Source organism: Canis lupus, chromosome 18 (assembly GCF_003254725.2).
Source record: "Canis lupus dingo isolate Sandy chromosome 18, ASM325472v2, whole genome shotgun sequence".
Taxonomy (NCBI): Eukaryota; Metazoa; Chordata; class Mammalia; order Carnivora; family Canidae; genus Canis; species Canis lupus.
In genome coordinates this window covers 22,935,038-22,948,411 of record NC_064260.1, presented here as the reverse complement: position 1 = coordinate 22,948,411, position 13,374 = coordinate 22,935,038, and positions in this window count along the sequence as shown.

The following is a 13,374-nucleotide window of genomic DNA, read 5'->3' as shown; positions in this document are numbered from 1 at the left end:
ATCCTTACTGACCATAGGATTTAAATTTTAACATCTCCATAACCTACTATCCTTTCTTGATTTCCCCTCCTATTGCCTTTACTATCTACCACAATGCAATCTGTTTATTTATTTATTCTATCTTTTGTCTTTTTCCCTTCAGAAAGCTCCATTAGGTCATTTGTCTATTTTATTTACTGTTGATTTTTTAACTAGAGCAGTGCTTGACTATAGGTTTTACTTAACACACTCTTGTATGACTCTTCTACGGTGATTATGCATCTTGTTTCTTAAAGCTTATTTATTCAGAAAAAAAACCATCATAATTTTTATAATAAAAATTTATAATAAAAATTTAAAAAACCCATGTTTAGCCATCATAATTAGTAAGTGCTTAGCCTCTGGAATATTGTGTTCACTTTTTGGCTGCACTTATTACCATCTGCATGACCAGAGAGAAAATAACAATATCCACTTCCCAGAGTAGTTGTAATACATTAATGGAGATCGGGCAAGTAGTGTTTTCCAGAGTTCCCAGCCAGAGTAAACACTGGTCATGGTTCCCCAGTGCTTTTATTAAAATGTGTTAGGTGGGCAGGTAAGTGCTACCTACCTGAGTGCCGCATCTCATGAAATCTGCTTGCCAGTGTGATAGATGAGACGTGCTATTGCCTCTGGGAACTCCAGGAATATCTGGACTCCTCCAGACTCCAGACTGAAGAGAGGTACGGAAGGGGTAGTATTTTCCCTGGCGTTGTCTCATGTCCCGTGTGTACTGGGGATATCTTCATGTATTCTGCAATTACTCAACACTCAGCACTATTTCTCAGAAAGGTAAATAATCCTATAAATTATGATGAAAAGGATAGGGAACTGTAAGGAAAATATGAAAGAACTAAAAATCGTCCCTGAAACCCAGGCCAGTGCAGACGCAATGACGAGTCCCACAGGGCATTCCAGGTTCCAGGGCTCCCTGACAGCCCCAAGGTTTGCTTTCCTCATCTGGGTGTGGGTTGGGAGTCAGGCTGCATCACTACCACATAACCAGTCCAGCTGTTTCCATTTTCAGAGCCGTGAGCACTTCCTTGGCTTCTAGGTTGTCAAAGGTGGTCATTCACAGCGCTTTTGAAACTGTTGAAGGGACTTCTGCCTTAGAGAAGCAAAAAATAAATTCTGCTCTGTTTTTAGACTTGTGAACCCACCTGGGAGCCCAATCCTAAATTACAAAAAGGAAAAAGTTACTCCAGCTCTCCATTTAGAAACCACTCTTGTACCGGGACTCTTTTGATTTAACAGCACATTCTAACCTGGAGGAAAAAGAAAAGAGGAGAATCATCAAACATTGTAAGAAAGGCAACTTTACAAAAAGTCACTGGTCACAATCTAGGACTTTAGGGACAAAAGGAACTAAAATTCGTCTAACGGAGCTGTATAGGATTGTTCGTCAATATATTCACATGGAAATAAATTTATTTTGGAAAAAATATTTTAGTTCTGTTTGCAGAAGGTTTTGCAAGGTAGTATGTGGTAAACTGTTTAAAGCTAAAAGTGCTAGAGATGAGTTAGATCAGACTCTGGCTTATTTCCCAGAAAATATAATATTCTATAAAGGAGAGCATTATAATCAGTTTCTTATGCTACTCATTCAGGTGTCTCATGTTTTACTGAAATTTAAACCAGATCTTCAAAGAGAAACCTACTTAAAATGAAAAAGGAATAAGACCAGATACCAGTTGTAGGTGAATGTTTTTTTCTGTGTATGTATAAGAGTTTTAGATGCATGAAATTGATAACTTTCATAGAATTAGTAGAAATAAACTGTAACACAATATTGATAGATTTATAAAATTAGTACATACTTATTAAGGAAAAAGGGGCTCAATTTTCAGTCTCATAAATAATGTAATCAGATAATCCTGTTCTGATTTAAAAACTAAACCGGATTAAGGAAATGCTAATCACTGTACTAGGCACAGACCTTCGCTTGGTAGATGTTGAGGGAATGAATGAAGAAAATCAGCTGTTCACCGAGCTGAGCGCGAGATAGGTAAAGAAGTTCTCAGAAGACTGAGAACTTAACAAAAATGCCTGAAATGACTTGCACAGAATGATATATAACAACAGTCACTTATTTTTTATTAATTTTTCTTAACATCCGGGTCCCATTTATTGTCCGTTTTCTCTCTCGGGAAGTCCAATGGGAGAAAACCACCAAACCCCAGAAGGCCCCCAGCTGGGGTCGGGCAGGAGGGCCCTGGACTGCATGCCGCTGTGGCTGGGTCAGCTGTCCCACTTCGTGTCTCATGTTGGTGCCATCCCGTCCTCTCCGGGTTCTGCTGCTTCATCTGCTGCGAGAGCTAACTGCTGGCTGGCCTGGAGGAGCGCGCCCCGTCCTTCTGCCAGGGGCTGGTGCCAGGGGCTGGTGCCAGGGGCGCCGCGGCCTTGAGGCCGCCCTAAGAAGTCTTCTCCGAGGGGCTCCCTGAGCTTGGGGATCCTCCTGAGGCCGGGGCCCTGTGCCTGAGGCTGGGGCCCTGTCCCTGAGGCCGGGGCCTTATCCCTGAGGCCGGGGCCTTATCCCTGAGGCTGGGGCCCTGTCCACAGGGCTGGGGCTCTTTCCTCGAGGCTGGGGATATGCACCCGCCGGCGACGTCCAAGCTGCCGACAGGTCCCGTGGGGTTTGCTCCTGTCCCCGCTGCCTCATGCCAGGAGCCAGCTCGGGGGCCCCGAGTCAGGGAACCGTGGCCACCCCGTGCTTGTCCACAGAGGAAAGCCTGCGTGACTGTCCACAGCAGGTGCACAGACCCCCGCCCCCTCCCCCCCCCCCGGCCCCGGCCCATTGGGGTCGCGCGGAGGCGCGGGGCGCGGGGGTCCCCGGCGGCTGCTCCTTTCCCCGGGGTTGGGCGGCGCGGGGCGTGGGCGCGGCGCTCCCGGGGCCGCCTCAGCCCGGGGCCCCTCCGCGGTCCCAGAGCAGCGGGTGGGGCCGGAGCGCAGCAGCCGCAGGACCTGAGCCTCCGAGGTCGCCGTGACGCGTGCCCGCTTGGGAGCGGGGTGTCCTGCTAGCAGGGGTCCCAGGCCCCGGAAAGCCTGTGGGCGCAGCTTGGCCGCCGCTCCTGTGCCTCTGCGCTCTGGCCAAGGTCCGGCCGCAGGGGCACCCCGCGCCCCCAGGACGCCCCGGGGCAGATCGCCCACAGGCTCCGACGTCCTGCTTACCATTCACAGAACCAAAATACGTATTTATGACTTTCTGAATCTAGAGTCTCATGGTTTTACATATAAACACACAAGTATATTTTAAATATACCAGACTTTCTAAGAATACAACTGTCGTGTAAATGCAGGTGTAAGCTTCTGCGTCTGTTTGTGCTTGTTACCAGGCTGTGAACCCAGAATCCCGCGGGACTTCTACTATCCTTCTATTTAAGGTCTGAACTGCAATTAGTCCTGCGGGCCTTTTCCCCACTTTTGTTCCTCAGAGCATCCTTCCCTATCAACAAGGGGTGAGCATTATTGACCCGAGTAAAGGAATATTTTCCAGTAAGGCTTAGAGAAGGGTGGCTATAAACTGGCCACCCCAGGCCTCCTTTCCCTGGTTCTGCTCACTCTTACAGGGACAAAGGGACCTCCCAAGAAGAGGTAATCACAAACTCATCCTCACCATACCAGCCTAGGGGAAAAGGAAGCAATTTAGAAAGAGAGGAGAATCCAAACAGAGAGCACTCCCCACGGCAGAGTTTGTAACCCCTTAGTTCCTCCCTGGGAAAGCTCTTCCAACACAATGGCCTACTTTGTGCCTCTATCACAACCGAGAAAGGGAGGCTTAGCCTCCTCGCCACTCCCATGGTGTAGAGCCAATACTTAACAATAATTCACCAGAGCTAGTTTAAACTATTTTAAAAATCACACGTTGCCTTAGCCTGTGGGGTATAATTTGATGACCTCTATTCTGCAGCACTGTAATCTTCCATAAGGTGAAAAAAAAATTTTTTTTAATGTAGAAGTAATAAAAGGTTTGAGAGGCAAAATGTAGAATTGCAAATAGATGGATCTGGCCTCAAACACCTGCAAATCATATTGAAGACAATAATAAAAGCCATTAAAATAAGACAATTCTAAAGGAGAAGAAAATGTCCTTTATTATATACATAATACATGCCTATGAAATATGTTGGGAATTATAACGGAGAAATTTTAAATTGTGGAAACAACTGTCTTCAGAGTGAGACACTGTTAAACTATTAGGAAGATATTTTTGTATACATACATATATGACTTTACATACATTATATTCTGATTTTCCCACCCAATCTTATTTCATAAGCTTTTTAGGTGTTACTAAAGGAACTTCCAAAAACATGATTTTACACGGCAACCTAAAATTCAAACACAAGGCTGTGTCACATTTTATGAGGCCTTGTTATCTTGACAGACCGGTGGAAAACACAGTAAGGATAAGTGAAAGTTCAGAGAATGAGTAATGACTACTTAGTTTAACACACTAAACCTAAAAAAAGAGTGGCTGCAGGCATACCTAATTATAGATTTCAAGATATGAATAAGGGCATCATTTGAAGAAGCACTTCAGGGAGAGTGGCTACATTTATATACGAAGGGGAGACACCTGGGTGTATTCATTGTAAAGTTAATGGATATTTAGAAAAGCATTTTTAAAACTAGCTGTAAGGTGTTTGAAAAGTTTTAATTCTTCTGGACATGTTCCTGAAATACAAAATAGAGCTTCTACACACCTAGAGCACGTTCAGACCCACTGTAATCGTAATTCAAGACAATCAGGAGTTCCTGAGCTGCTGCTAAGATGTTCATTATATCCTGCTTGCATGAAAATAAACAAAGTTGAATAGGATGGTTCCTTCTGCTTGAAAATAACACAAATCTTCACAGTAATGTTATGCCAAAGAATATGTCAGATACAAACCACCAAAGTAAATTTTGAAGTTGTCTTGGCCCTCTTGCAAGAAACTGTACCCTCTACAATTCTGACATTCCCTCACCTACTGTTATGAGTAAAAAAATATTACGCCCATGTCTCTTATTATTAGAAAAGTAACTTTTCGTCTGCCAATATAGAGATGAAAAAAAAAAACAAAGTAGATGGGTTAAATGTAATCATTTTTAAATTGTCTAAATTCCAAACATGTAATTATTTTACAAGATTAACAAATCATAAGCATTTGTTTTGATCTAACTAGGGATAAGCATTTCTCCAAAGCTTTCTTTTTTTCTTTAAGATTTATTTATTTATTTTTATTTATGATAGACACAGAGAGAGAGAGAAAGAGGCAGAGACACAGGAGGAGGGAGAAGCAGGCTCCTTGCCGGGAGCCCGACGCGGGACTCGACCCCCGGACTCCAGGATCGCGCCCTGGGCCGAAGGCAGGCACCAAACCACTGAGCCACCCAGGGATCCCCCAAAGCTTTCTTTAAATGTCCTGAATTTGTGAAGAGACAGAGCACGTGTGTTTGCGTGCACGCGCACGTGTATATCATTTGTTACTTAATATAAAGCTATTCGTGGGATTCCTTCTGAGCAATTTTTGCGAATTGCCTTCTGGAAACCTATTCCGTAATAAAAGATGCCGCCGTTAGCTAGGTGAGGCTAGCACTCTACACAGTGGTATTCAAGGTGCATTCAGGAGTGCTTTCCTAAAAGAGTCATTTTTTATAAAGTCTCATTTTATTCACGAAAACAGCCAATCTTTAGGTCGGATGTAACGTTAGTCCCAGCCCAGTCGGCCCGCGGGCGCTCAGCGGCCAACCGCCCCTCCAGCAGGCGGCACGGGACCCGCTCAAAGCGTCAGAAAAATGGCCACAGTGACCAGGGCCACGCTGTTTGTGAGCTTATGCGGTCCTAAGACGACCTCCTGTATTCCGCTCCCTCCGGGAGCTCGCTGTAAGCGCCGGGCAAGCCCGCGAAGTGCAAAGTGCGTCTCCCCGGAGTACTGCAAAGGCGGGGCCAGCGGGCCAGCGCGGACGTGGGCGCCCGGGAGGACCCCCCGCGCGTGGGACGTGGGCGCCCGGGAGGACCCCCTGAGTGTGGGAGGTGGGCGCCCCGGGAGGACCCCCCGCGCGTGGGATGTGTGCGCCCCGGGAGGACCCCCTGAGTGTGGGAGGTGGGCGCCCCGGGAGGACCCCCCGCGCGTGGGATGTGTGCGCCCCGGGAGGACCCCCCACGCGTGGGACGTGGGCACCCCAGGAAGACCCCCCTCGCGTGGGATGTGTGTGCCCCGGAAGGACCCCCCGCGTGTGGGAGGTGGGCGCCCCGGGAAGACCCCCCACGCGTGGGACGTGGGCGCCCCGGGAGGACCCCCGGCTCGCGCGTGGGACGTGGGCGCCCCGGGAGGACCCCCCCGCGTGGGAGGTGGGCGCCCCAGGAGGACCCCGCAGGTTCACAGCGCTGCCGGGCCCCTGCGCACCGTGCTGGCGCACTCTCCCTTGCTCACCTCCAGGAAGCTGCCGACCTTCTCGAAACCCAAATGCTGAGAGTCCAGGGGCTCTTCCGGTACTGGGCACCGCCTTCAGGGACACCCCGTAAGAAGCCGAAGCCCGGGCAGCCCGGGGGCCCAGCGGTTGAGCGCCGCCTCCGGCCCAGGGCTTGACCCCGGGTCCCGGGATCCAGTCCTGCGTCGGGCTCCCCGCAGGGGGCCTGCTTCTACCTCGACCTGGGTCTCTGCCTCTCTCTCTGTCTCTCATGAATGAATAAAATCTTAAAAAAAAAAAAAAAGAAGGAAGTAAAGACAGAAGAGGGCTGATGAATAATGTCAAAAGGCAAGTAACCTAAAGGTCCTGATGTGATGTATAGCGGGGGTTGCATACTTCAAACCACAGCCCAAGTCTGCTCCTGTTTTTGTAAAGCTTGAGGCTAAAAAAAAAAAAAAAAAAAAGTTTTTCACATTGTTAAATGTTTTAAATTTGTATTTCAAATGTTTGAATATATATTTCATTATGTATATATAAATGTTCAAAATTTATATTTTTGAGACATATAAAAACTGTAAGAAATTCAAGCTTCAGGATACAAAAATAAGTTTTAGGTTTGGAACACAGCCATGCCCATTTGTTTACATATCGTCTACAGGTGTTTTTGCACTATGATGGCAGAGCTGACTGGTTGTGACAAAGAGCGTCTGCCTACAAAACCTGAAATACTTGCTGTCTGGTCCCTGAGATAGAAATGGAAGGCTTAGGAGGATTAGAAATCAAAGGAGTGAGAAATTAGACTTGTGGTAGAGGAGTTTTGCTCAGAGGTTGGTTACAGAATTAATGCTTTTGGAAATAGAGGAAATTTATACTAAAAGTGTCCAAACTGTATCCATGAGATTGAAACCTAGAGAGAAGCTAATTATTGTTGATTAGAAGGTCAAGGAATTGAAAGTGTTGTTGGACAAATCTATTATTTGAATACTGAAATCATTTAGAACACACAAGATAGGTGCCATAGTCTTTGATGAAAGATTGGAGATAATTAAGAGGTGGTAGGAGAGTGGTTAGTTCAAAAGATTTAAGCTCCAAAATTACAGTTTTTTTTTTTTTTAAGAGGAGTACTTGCCTTTGAGAAGGAGGAGTATTGAACATGACACGCTCTGTGGCTGCTGTCTCGCCTCTCCTAGACCAGGGTGGTGAGAAACTCATAGTGTCCTTTTGTGGGGAGGAGAATATGAACTTTGAAGCTCTATTCTCAACAAAACAAGGTCTTGATAACTGCTGAAAGGAACAAAAGTTTATTTGTAGACAAAATCTTCATTATATCAGGAGTGCATGTTAGTGCCAAAAAGTCTTAAGTGATGAACTTACTTATATTTAGCACACAGCATGAATATTTAAGATGTTTTTATTTTTGGAAATTTCCTCTATACTAGGTTTTTCTTGAATGGATATATTCTAAAAAAAGTTATGAATTCAAAAATTAATGCCTACTATTTTCACTATCATTAAAAGTGCTATATTAAGGTATAATTGGTGAACAACAAAACAAACATATTTAAGACGTATAATTTGATGATAACTTTTGACACGTACACATATACTCATGAAACCATCACTATAAATCAAGATAGTGAGCATATCCATCACCCCTGAAAGTCTTTATATTTAATCAGCTATTTCTGCTAATAATAAAATTTTACCTAATTTTAACTTGAAGTATCTGGTATATTTCCTTTTACTCATTTGTTCTTTCATTCTTCAATAATGAGTAAATGAGTACATTGAGCCCAAGCTTTTAACAGTTATGCCCCATAAGCTAAGAGTAGACACATTATCAAAAATAAATATCATTATCCCAATGTATAGATAATAGATATTTTTTAAAAATCTCCTGGTAAATCTATTTTTTATAAAGAAACAAATCCCTCAAATAAAAGAAATTACTCTAAGGCATAGATTTTGTAAAATATTTTGCTCTGCAGATTTAATTAGCATAGTTTTCAAAAGCATTTTATACTCCTTTAAATTCTGACCTTGTTGAAAACGTGTTAAAGACTATTCCTATATTGATTGTAGGATATTAGCTCTCTTTTATTCTGAGAGGCTAGATTGTCTTTCTGCAAAGGTCTCATTCATTTCATTAATGGGAATGGAAAGGTATTGGGTTGCCTACTACCTGCATCTCTTCCACAATACACAGGAGGCATCCCATATCTACAGCAATGCCTCTGAATATATAGAACATTAGGAATGACACAAGAGCCAAGTTATTTAAATCTTGAAAAATCAATTATCCTTTTTGTAATATTAGCTCCAGAAATACCTAGTAAGAGATAGTTCTTAAGAGGAAAAAAAATTTTAACCTATTGTTCGAATGGTAGCAATTTTTAAGAAAAACCAATGTATTTAGAGAACTTCATGCTAATCTTTTCATACCCCCCAAATTGAAATAGAACTTATTTAAGTATTTTAACATGCTAATGTTAATATAGAAAATTCTAGAACTTTTTTATATTAAATCTTTTAATATAATTGTATCAATTTTGAAATACTTATTCTATTTAAGTGCATTCATTATATTTGTCTCCATTACATATGCTAGAAAATAATGCTCGGAAAAAGGTAATTAAGGGCACCCAGTTACATAAGATTAAAGCAGAATTCAAAATATGCCTTTTTACCCTAAATACCCTAAATACTGGTCTGAAAAAAAATTGTTCCAAGTAAAAACATCACATCACAATAGATATTTGTAGATGCTTGAAATATAAGACATTGGTGTTTAACATTATGTTTAATGTTTAATTTCTTAGTAATTACATCTTTTTAACTTTTTGACATGTAATAAAAATGTAGAGTTATTATGATACATGACTTGGCTTTTTGAGGGAAAAGCTTTATACAGAGAGGAAGTAGCAGGTGCAAAGGCTCTGAAATGGGAGTGTGCTCAGTCAGGCTGAGAGCAGTCAAAATAGTCCATGTGGTTCGAGTGGGGTGAGAGAGGAACGGTAGCTAAGATAGAAGACATAGCAGGGCCCCGATCAAGAAGAACCTCATAGCCCACTCAGAATTTGATTTTATTCTAATTGCTATGGCTTGGAAAGGCATTGGTGGGAAGATAGCTAGACAGTTCCATTTGCTGAGATGGGGTAGTAGATTTATAGATTGAAGGGGGCAAAGAGCAAGTCAGAAATCAGAAGTTCTGTTTTGAATATGTTTATTAATCATCCAGTGGACATATCTAGAAGGCCAGTCAATATCCAAATCTGTTTGAGGATAGTGAGGGGGTTGAGTTTTTGGATATGAATTTGGGATCCTCAGTACACAGATTTTATGGAAAGCCCTGGTCTTAGATGAGGTAGTAGAGTGTGTACTGGAAAGGGGTTCAACGGAAAAAGTAGAACTTTTAGGAGATATATGCAGATTTGTTACAGGGATTTAACTACACATTTGTGGAAGCTTGTCAATAGGTAAAGCTGAGGTCTTTATGCCCGATGCTAGATTTTGAAGTGCATGGGGCAGGCAGAGAGAGGAAGGGTGTAGAGTGGGGGTTGGGGAGAGAACAACAAGCTGGGAACCCACAACTAAGAACTTGAATGGAGCAAAGACAGACTGAACTCAATGTCAGCTCTTGGTGCTTCTGACCTTCATGATGTGGGTTCCAGGAGAAGCCAAGCCCCTTAGTTGTGAAGAGAAACACATACACTTGACCTAGGAGACAGGAAAGCTGAAGGAGTTTCCTGGGAAGTTGGGAGTAGCTACAAATGCAAATAAAGTCAATATGTGTGTTACAAAATGATTGCCGTTTTTTTTTTTTTTTTTCCACCCTTAAAATCTCCCAGGAATTACCTGTTTGACCCCACCCAACTGGAAAGAGATAAGAAAGGGAATTCTGGGAAAGGTAGTTCAGTTTGGCCAAATCCATAAATTGCACACTACCACAGGAGGTGAATATAGATAGAGAAGAGATGAGGTGGTAAGTCCAAATCCTGTGGAACTCAAAAATTTAGAGATAAGAATTTGAGGGTTTCTAGAAAGTATCCTTAAATGCAAGTATCCTTTGGCTGCAAAAAGGATGTGTTGGCTGGACCCTGGACTCTGAGATGGAGGCCACCCATTGGGATGGATAAGCAATAAGATCAAAAGTGTTCATGTTAGTTATTCATTATTAGCTCATTGTGCTGCTATGCAGTCTTGGACATACCCCTGGACTATGTTTATAAGAGAAGTCAGATTTGTCATATTTAAACCACTGTCATTTTGGGTTTTCTACCTGCAACAAAGCCTAATTCTAACATATGCAGTGGATTCAAGAGAAAATAAGGTGAACAGATTAAAGATAGAGTATAGACAATATTTTGACAAAATTTAATTATAAATTGGAACTCAGAAATTGTTCTCTAGCTAGAAAGTAAGTGATGGTGGGGGAGATTTATTTTTATGATGAGAAATGTGGGCAGCCCGGGAAGCTCAGCGGTTTAGTGCTTCTTCAACCCAGGGTGTGATCCTGGGGACCCAGGATCGAGTCCCACCTCAGGCTTCCTGCATGGAGCCTGCTCCCTCTGCCTATGTCTCTGCCTCTCTCTCTCTCTCTCTCTCTCTCTCTCTCTCTGTTTCTCTCATAAATAAATAAATAAAATCCTTAAAAAAATTTAAAGAAAATTATGATGGGAAATGTTATTACATTTTTTATAAGATTGGAGATTATCCAATAGAGAGGAATGATTTAATTCTTTTTTTGAAATTTAAATTCAATTTGCCATCATATAGTATAATACCCGGTGCCCATCCCATCAAGTGCCCTCCTCAGTGCCCATCACTCAGTCACCCCATCCCCCCTCCCACCTGCCCTTCTGCAACTCTTTGTTTCCCAGAGTTAGGTATCTCTCATGGTTTGTCTCCCTCTCTAATTTTTCCCACTCAGTTCGCCTCCTTTCCCTTATAAATCACTTTCACTATTTCTTATAGAGAAATTATTTAATCCTATAGTACATCAATTAAATTTATGTAAGGAATTATGAACTGAATAAATACAAATAACAGAAAATTCTAGAAAAAAAACATTTAGTTTACCTGAGTGCTTATTCAGAATGGGGAAAATTTTATTTGCATTATTCTCTTATTATATAGATACTAATACTGTTGTAGTTAAAAGCAACATTCTGGGAATTTAAGCAAATTAGCATAATTTTTAATCAGGTAATCAGGAAGAAATAGATGGTATGTCACGTCCTTAATTTAAAAATATTTTATTTATTTGAGAGAGAGAATGAAAGATGAGGGAGGAGCAGAGGTGGAGGGAAAAAAAGGGGGAAGCACCCCAAGTAGACTCCACACCCAGCGAGGAGCCCAAAGTGGGCTCAGTTTCACAATCTGAGACCGTGACCCAAGCCAAAACCAAGAGTTGGATGTTAATTGACTGAGCCACCCAGCCACCCCAGATAGGTCAGGTTCTTAATGCTGTAAAAATTACTCGATTGAAAATAATTGGTAAAGACTTTTTATGTTTAAACTTATATCACTCAAGGAGTCTCTAATTCACTTTTCATTTCTATTTGCAACACGTTGTTGTTTCTTATATTTTAGTCCTGGATAAAGCTTATTAGACTTATTATAAGAACACAATGTACCAATTAGCTTTTCCTGCTTAGCTATTAAAATTTCATTTGAACTGTGAATCCACTTTTTTACCTCTCCTTATTGTTTTTTTTTTTTTTTTTTTTTTTTTTTTAATGATAGGCACGCAGTGAGAGAGAGAGAGGCAGAGACACAGGCAGAGGGAGAAGCAGGCTCCATGCACCGGGAGCCCGATGTGGGATTCGATCCCGGGTCTGCAGGATCGCGCCCTGGGCCAAAGGCAGGCGCCAAACCGCTGCGCCACCCAGGGATCCCTTTACCTCTCCTTATAATGATAGGTGATCCATCTTCAGATCATTAAACGATTTTATTAAAATTCTCCTGCAATTAACTTTAGGCATAATTAATTTTAGGCATAGCTATATGCATATACACTAATTTATCCTTGGAAACATTCTAATTTCTTAGTCGTATCTAATACAATTAGAAATATGCTTTCCGTTTAGATCTCCAGTGAAAGACAGATTGGTTTGTTTGTTCCTTTCTTTGTTTTGGTCCACAAGTATAGTGAGGTTGGAGTTTAAAAGAGTTGATACTTTCTGTTAATATCTTTGTATAATTTATTACCTATTATACACAAAGGATTATATAAAGAAAAGATAGTTATATGCAATTATATTCCTCTCCCATAGTTATTGTAATGTTAGAGATGCTTTAGGTATGAGATGCATAATCATAAAATCAGGTATGGTTAGAATTCTACAAACTATCACCTTTTTAACTGAGTTTGCTAAATTTGAATCAACATGTTTTAACAAGACATATTTTCCTATTTATTAGCTTTGTTTCTCATATGTTTACGGTCATCTCTTGAAAATTTAAAGCCTTTTCATAAATATTTTCTGAACAGAAGTGTTAATGTTCTTAAATGTTCTCCAAGAACATTTAAAGTATTTTCCCTTAACTGGCAAGACTCATTTTATCAGTCATGAAAAGTGGCTACATAAAGTGGCCACATCATCGGATAAAGCACATTCTTTGTTTTGTAATAGGAAACCCATGGTGAGAAGGAACAGGTTTGTAAAGGAGTTTCGTTTACATATGAAAACGTGTAGTTCCAGTCTTGGCCTCCACATGGTGCTAGCGTTATGTCCTGGGAGATACCAAGCCTAAACTACCTGGTAATGCAAAATAACCACTCATACTGACCATCAAAAATAATCACGGTAATGAAACACCTGATTCAACTAAAAAGGCACCATACCTGAAATTTTGCCCTATGTAAAATTTGGCTTGTGCACCGCAATAATTTTGCCAGGTCATTTGTGGAAATTACAGCGAAGCTAAATAAAAGCTGACATGAAATAATGAGTTTAG